This window comes from Staurois parvus, unplaced genomic scaffold (assembly GCF_062004578.1).
Source record: "Staurois parvus isolate SC_StPar_1 unplaced genomic scaffold, SC_StPar_1.0 ptg000392l, whole genome shotgun sequence".
In the NCBI taxonomy this organism is placed as follows: Eukaryota; Metazoa; Chordata; class Amphibia; order Anura; family Ranidae; genus Staurois; species Staurois parvus.
In genome coordinates this window covers 4,279,272-4,287,280 of record NW_028318188.1, presented here as the reverse complement: position 1 = coordinate 4,287,280, position 8,009 = coordinate 4,279,272, and positions in this window count along the sequence as shown.

The window sequence follows — 8,009 nt, the reverse complement described above, 5'->3', positions numbered from 1 at the left end:
AAGAGAACCACCGCTCGTCCGCCATCTTTTCTTATATGGCGGGCGGGAGGTGGCTAAACCCGAACTCATATTAACCCTTTCATGCCTAAGAGTAAAACAAATCTAAATGCCAGGGGCGGACTGACCATTTGGAAACCCGGGCACTGCCCGAGGGCCCGGGGTCAGTAGGGGGCCCCATGAGATGCCCCTGGTACCTTTTTAGTAGGCTTTTTTGAATCTGGGCGAGGACACAGGGGCCCCATGATCCCCTATTGCCCGGGGGCCCCATGAGTTGTCAGTCCGCCCCTGCTAAATGCCTAAGCACAATTCTGCAACGTTGACATGTGATAGTAAAACCATACAAATCACAACTACTTTGTACATCCAGGTAGATTATACCTTGATTTTTACAGGACAAATTGGGCTTTCATTTAGTGGTAAATGGTAATGGATAGCTCCTAATTTTTTTTTATTATCAAAGGAAAACTAGCCCAAAATAGTAAAAAAAAATTATTTTTTTTTTATTTAGCTGTGTGTTTCTTGTTACGACCATAACCTACCACCAAAGAGCAACCCAAAATAAATGTTTCAGCTCTTGACGATCGCAGCGATACCATATATGTGTATGTTAGTTGTTGTTTGTACCCATAGTACAGCCCAGAAACAATAGTGCGCATTTTGTTTTTGTCTTTTATTCTTTTTTTTTTACCTACACACTGACATTAACATTAACACTAACTGACACCAATTTTTTTTAAATCATGACCTTTGACCTTGGCCTTTGACCCTGACCTTGATCTAGGTATTTTTCTTTATTTTTTCTTTTATTTTTTAATATTTATTTATTTATCTTCTTTTTTTTTTACCTACCAGGAGTTAGAGAGATACAATGTATCTCTCTTCTCCATTCATAGAGAGAAAAAAAGCAAGGGGGCCGGGCTGCACAGTGACTGATCACTGTGATAGCCAATCAGAGGCTATCACAGCGATCACGTGACCCGGAATCGGGAGTCCCGGGTCCCAATCGTTAGAACGGGACCCGGGGCTCTCAGTGACACTGCGGTCTCTGTGCTGGGAGCGCACCGCTTGGCGCGCTCCCAGCCCAAAGACAGGTATGCAAATATGCAGCCCCACGGAAAAAAGCCCAGTTCCGTGAGGCCGCATATTTGTGTGCCGTCAGCAGGGGCGGACTGACAACTCATTGGGCCCCTGGGCAATAGGGGATCATGGGGCCCTGTGCCCTTGCCCAAACTCAAAAAAGCCTATGAAAAAGGTACCGGGGCATCTCATGGGGCCCCCTACTGACCCCGGGCCCTCGGGCAGTGTCCGAGTTTCCAAATGGTCAGTCCGCCCCTGGCCGTCAGTGTCAAGGGGTTAATTACACAGGTTCTGAGGCTAATTTAAGGCAGATAGGGCGCTAAGTGAGTTTAATTACAACCTTAATCAGCCGCATAACCTGTGTAATTAATATGTGTTCGGGTTTAAGGGGATGAGGTGGCAACCCTACCATACAGTGCTACCTTTGCTTCCAGTGATCTAACAATAGACATAGCAGTCTGTGCAAATGCTATGGAGCCCAGGGTGTACATATGTGCACATGTGAAGTAAGGTCTGTTTCACACAGGCTTTGGCTTGTATAAGAGCAGTCTGAACAGCAAGCTTTGACAAAGGATTTGCAGAGCTTTCAGCAAGCTTTCTTGAAGTTTTTAAAGTACCATTCAACTCCCATTTATAAATGTTGAACACAGATCCTAATGGGAGTGTTGATAGCCCCTTTAACCCCTTTGAGCCGGCTCCTCCCGGCCCTTTAAGGGGTGTCTGATGCCGGGAGGCGGGGCTGGGTTTAGGGTCATGTGACCACTGTAATTGGCTGTCACAGTGGTCATGTGATCAGAAAGGTCCCGATTGCAAGAAGAGATCGGGACCTTTCCATGGGGGGCCGACACATGCTGGCGGTGCACAGGGCGTGCGCTCTCCCCACATGTTTGTTTACAAATGGTACACAAATATGCGGCCGCTCGGCATCAAGGCCCAGCTGCCGAGGCAGCATATTTGGTGTGAAAAAGTTAAGCAAGCTGCTAGCAGGCTTCAGTAGCCTTTTAATAAGCTATCAGCTTGTTTAAAGTGTCAATCAACACTCCCATTAGGATCTGTGTTAAACATTTATAAACAAGAGTTGAATGGTACTTTAAAAGCTTCAACAAAGCTTGATGAAATCTCTGCAAATGCTTTGTCAAAGCTTGCTGTTCCTGCTGTTCCAATACAAGCTGAAGCCTGTGTGAAACAGGCCTTGCCCTAGGTTCACACCTTAAGCGTTTTCTGCAGCGTTTTGCAGAAAAGCAGTATAGTCCATTTAACATGATTTCCTATGAGACATGTTCACAGCTGTGTGTTTTCACCTGGTGCATTTTTTGTAGGGGGTCAGGGACTTTTTCTTAACTCAAAAAGTTGAGTTTTTGGTTCTATAGACTGCAATGGAAATGTTGTAGAAAAGCATGTATTGCGTTTTTGCTGCATTTTTTATGTGTTTTGCATTTTAGATCTGCCTAGCAACAAGAAAAATAAAAAAAAATGAAAAAAAAGCATCAAAAACGCGGGTGCAAAAACTCAACGCAAAATGCAATGCAGAAATGGCTAAAACACAACCTGCATAGGTGTGAACCTAGCCTCACACATATCCAGCTGTGAATTATTAACACTTGGAAAGGTTGCTGTTGATGCTGACCCCCCTTGCAGTCTCCAGTCTAAAAGAACTGACATCATACACACAAGAGAAACCTACAGGATTGTTTCTAGTCATAGATCCCATTTCTTTCTGTGTAGCATTTGTTCAGCTGTCTTAGAAGTTTAGATGTATAGCCCTCAGAGCTTCTGTTGCAATTCCTAGCTGGCCCTAAAGTGACTCTGTACATCTAATACAATCCCCTTCAGGCTGTAAAGAGCTGAAAACTGATAAAACAGCTGAGATATGTAGTTTACATGAAAAAAAAATCAGGGTTTAAAGAAGATTGCATTAGGGTCATCGAGTAGAAGAGGCATAAACCACTTGCCCTCTGGGGGGAACTGACTTGGTGTCACTGTCATCCCCAGTGACACCAATACAGTGATCGGTGCTAATAAAAAGCACTGACACTGTACTAATGGCACTGGGCAGGAAGAGGTTAACATCTGGGGCGATCAAAGGGTTAACTGTGTGCTGTTGTACTGTGTGTGTGATTTACACTGTAAGCACGCTGCTTTGTAAGACTATGCTATGCAGAGCAATACAAAGTAGTGTGCAGTAGCTGACGGGGAGAGATCTGTTGTTTTTACACAGGTCTCTCCCCCGTTGGTGATACTCGGCGATCACTGGGACCCGGTGATTGACAATCAAGGCCGTGAATGGCGGCGTGGGTAGGGTGTTCCCCCTACCCAGAACTGCAAAATCCTGTGTATATATATATATATATATATATATATGTGATTTTGCTTACCCCTGCCGCTCTGTAGCAGTATTTCTGCTATAGGGCCGCGTGAAAGCGGTTAAGAATTATGTAACAATATAATAATATACTATATATGTGATCGTTTTTATCATTGCTAATACAATACTTGAGTTGCTTTATTTTATTGATTACTGGACCATCTCTTGCTGTGGGCATGGAAGGGGAGGGATGGGTTAAAATTTACACCGACACCCTGATATCTGAGACAGACTCAGACTCAAATTACATTGTATAATTTACATTATATAATTCATATAATACTTGACTTCGCATCATGTGTATTGAGTAGGGTTGCCACCTCATCCCTTTAAAACTCAACACACATATTAATTACACAGGTTCTGAGGCTAATTTATTGCAGATAAGGCTCTGAGTTTAATTAACACTTCAATCAGCCACAGAACTTGTGTAATTAATGTGTTCAGTTTTAAAGGGATGAGGTGGCAACCCTAGTATTGAGATATGGTAGTTGTGAAAGGTTTGCATTGTTTGTAAGCTACATAGGGGGTTGACTTGCCCTCCTGAGGACTTACCCCCCTTCCTGACCAGGCCATTTTTTGCATTATGGCGCAGCATTACTTTAACTGACAATTACGCGGTCATGCAACGCTGCACCCAAATGAAATTTATGTCTTTTTTTCCCACGAATTGAGATTTTTTTCGGTGGTATTTGATCGCCTGTGCATTTTTTATTTTTTGTGCTATAAGAAAAAAAAACGCCAAAATGTATTCTGCTACATGTCTTTACTAAAACAAAAGCCTAATACATGTAAATTAATTGGTTTACGTGAATGTTATAGCGTTTACAAATGGCGGTATATATATTGGGGTTTTTTATTTTTACTAGTAATGCCGGCGATCAGCTACTTATAGTAGGACTGCTGTGGACATTCTGACACTGGGGGAAACTGACTTGGTGTCACTGACATCCCCATTGACACCAATACAGTGATCAGTGCTAAAAAAAAGCAATGACACTGTACTAATGGCACTGGGCAGGAAGGGGTTAACATGAGGGGCTATCAAAGGGTTAGTTGTGTGCTGGGTGTGTTTTACAATGGGGCAGTGTCTATGTGCTTCACTGTAAGCACACTGCTTTGGATGGCTGTGCCTCTATAGCGTTTGACAGGCGTTAGACAGGCATTTGGGAAGCGTTTTTAATGCTCCCCAAACGGTCCCAAAATGCCTTATGTGCGGTTTTGAGGCAGTTAATAGGCGTTTGCCAAGCGTTAAAAATGCACCAAAAAACTCCTATAATGAAGTTAAATGGTATTATCGCTCCGCAACCACCTCGCAACCTGGCAGGCGTTTGCGGAGCAGCACCATAAACTTGAATGGGAGGCTTCAACTCCTCCTGACTGGACATGAGGCGTCAGATTTGCTGCGACACAACAGGACGCTAATGCTTCTGTGTGAACAGCACTGTGTGCTGCCACGTGCATAATTTTCATAGGCGTTTTAGAAGCGTTAAAAACACTTACCAAACGCCTGTCTGACACATGCTGACAAAGCTAGTGTGAATGCAGCTCAAAGCTAAAAAAAACCTCAAACTTAAAAAATCAATTGTTCTCTGTAGTGCCTGTTCACACCTGATGTCATGAACAGGCACCATAGAGAACAATTGATTTTTAAGTCCTCATGCACACTTGACGTTTTTGCTGTTTTTGGCTTTTGACGTTTTTTTCTACAACCAGTAAACCCCCCCAGCATGTTATCCTATGTGTCTATGCACACATAGACTGTAATCCACGTTTTTTGGCTGGAAAAAAAACCCAGGACTAGTGGGTTTCTAGAGGAGTTTTTTAGCTGGAAAAACGCTCTAACGCTGAAAAGCGCGGTAAAGAGCTGCAAACCATATTTTTTGGACTTTTCTCGACCAAAAATAAATAGTTTTTTTCTGTAAAAAAATGCAAACAAAACTATAAAACGCAAATGCGGAAAAATGCTGGAAAACGCATCAAAACGCTGCTAAAAGCTTGAAAACTCACATTTTTAACGTGACTTTACACAGCTAACGTTACCAGTATTATCAAAACATTAAGTGTGTACGAGGACTAAAGTTTGAGCTTTTTTGGAGCTTCGAGCTTCAAGCTACAAAACACTCCAGTGTGAACGCAGTCTAAATCAACCCCATAGTGTTATATGGAATCCTGAGATCTCTCAGCTAACAGTTGAAGCAGAACCCAATCTGTATGACACAATAGTACCATAATAACACATAGAATCATAGTACCAGGGGCGGACTGACCATTTGGAAACTCGGGCACCGCCCGAGGGCCCGGGGTCAGTAGGGGGCCCCGTGTGATGCCCCTGGTACCTTTTTTATAGGCTTTTTTGAGTTTGGGCAAGGATACAGGGACGCCATGATCCCCTATTGCCCGGGGGCATCATGAGTTGTCAGTCCGCCCCTGCATAGTACTGAATGTTATCATATAAAACAGATGAAACATAAGGGTCCCACAGGTGAAAAGCCTGCAACATACTGCAATTGGTTTGACTCGAAAACATCCTGTAAATCCTAAAGGGAATATTGGATGCTATGTCCCGTTTTGTGGTTTGTTGAGAGAGGGCCAGCACTATGCTCACTTACTACTTAACAAAGACGATGATACTATTAGGGGGGAAGCAGATCAAGCAAGCTTTCCAAGTGTCAGCCTCTTTCCAGCCAAGCGGGGAAACGCCAGCTTGAGGATTACACAGTTTAATTTGAATAGGCTTCTTCGGGTTATTATGACTGGCTTTACATAGTGTTAGAAAACTGATCAACAGGCAGACATCTGTTTTGTGGTTAGGACTGAGGACCTGTAATTGATCTTTTTTTTAGCTATGACAGCTTTGCATGTTGGGGCACATAATTCACTGGCAGGCACTATGAGGAATAGCCGGTCACAAAGACTGTCAATCTAAGAGACATTTACGATGCAGCAGCACGGTGCTAACTAGGACTCATTGATCGGCACTGTTGTTTGCCTTTGTGCTCAGCATAGTTTTAATTTCACACCACAGATTTGCTCAATCACACATATACAGGGAAAGGCTTTGAAAACCAAACCATCAAACAAAGGTGGGAAATACTCGCTAATGTGAAGAACAGAAGATTTGTGGGAGGGGCTAGAGTACATGGGTGAAAATGAGATGGCATGAAAAATACAGTAAATTAGCATAATTTTTACTATTTTTTTAAACCAAGAATGAGCACATGTATTGCATTTATGGCTTCATAGCATTAGTAGAGTGTCCCAAAAGCTTACATCTTTAAAGCGGAGCTCCAGTCACCTATGTAAAAATGAAAAGTCAGCAGCTACAAAACTGTAGATAAGGGGGTACCACCAGTCCTCCTGTAGGGGCCCAGGCCAGCAGGGGGGCCCAGGCAGCTGGGTGAATCAGATGTAGGCAGGGAGGGTAATTGGAACAGCGAAGGGGCAATTACTGGAACCTATCCCCTGTATGGCTCTTTCTGCAGCAGCTGAATGCTGGCTTCTTCTCCTATCCCTCCCATCGGCTTTCAGCTGCTGCAGAGAAAGCCATACAGGGGATAGGTTCCAAAAATTGCCCCTCCACCACGCTCATCAGCCTCCCTGTGAACCATATGTTTTCCCCTGCTGCCCAGGCCCCCCTGTGTGCCCACACAGTGCTGCTGGCTTCCCTCACTTCCTTTCCACCAGCAGCTGCAGGCACTAGGACAATAGGATCCTTCAGGATGGAGAGTGGGATAAGGTTCCAGCCCCTTCCATTCCTGAATGAACACAGTGGGTGATCAGTATCGTTCACTTGTTGTGTTCATTCATAAATTAAGCATAGTAAACTGTGGGGGGTTCTCCGGGGGGGGGGGGGTTGTCAAGTTGGCTGTATGGGGCCCCATGGTTTCTAGCAGCAGCCCTGACTGTAGCTGCTGATTTTTTATAAACAGCCCTGATCCAGCGATGTGCTCACCTGAGCCGTTTTCACCTCCTGTTGTCTGTCCCCGGCGCCAGCATCTTAACTTTGGGCACCCGGCTGTGACAGCTGGGTGCCCTCTGCACATGCATGAGCCATGCCGCGCATTGTGAATGGTCCCACAGTCTTCTGGGACCTGTCACGTGTCCTAGAAGACTGCGGAGAGGGAGGAGGGGAGGACAACTTCCACTACCGATCTCCTAAGTGGTTGGAGCGGAAGTGGGAAAGAGTACCTGTCAAAACCATGTACCCACCCCCCCTCAAATGTGCCTTTTCATAAACAGAAGCGGGGGAGGAGGCCTTAAAGCAGAACTTCCCCCTTTGGGTGAAGCTCCACTTTAATAACGTAACGTAGCCAATAAAGGGTATCACTTAAACTTCAAACTTTCTGCATTTATGGATTCAGCTTATGAATGGATAATGCTTACTGAACGATGTGAGACCCAAGAATATATTTAGTGTATAAGATTCATATCAGAGAAAGACTAAATGCAAGCTTGATTTGACATTAATTACTGCAGTGACCCACAAGACTCCAAAGAATAAAAGTGTACTAATCCTCTAGATTCCAGGGAGACATGTAACCCATTCAATGCCAAGGAATACAAT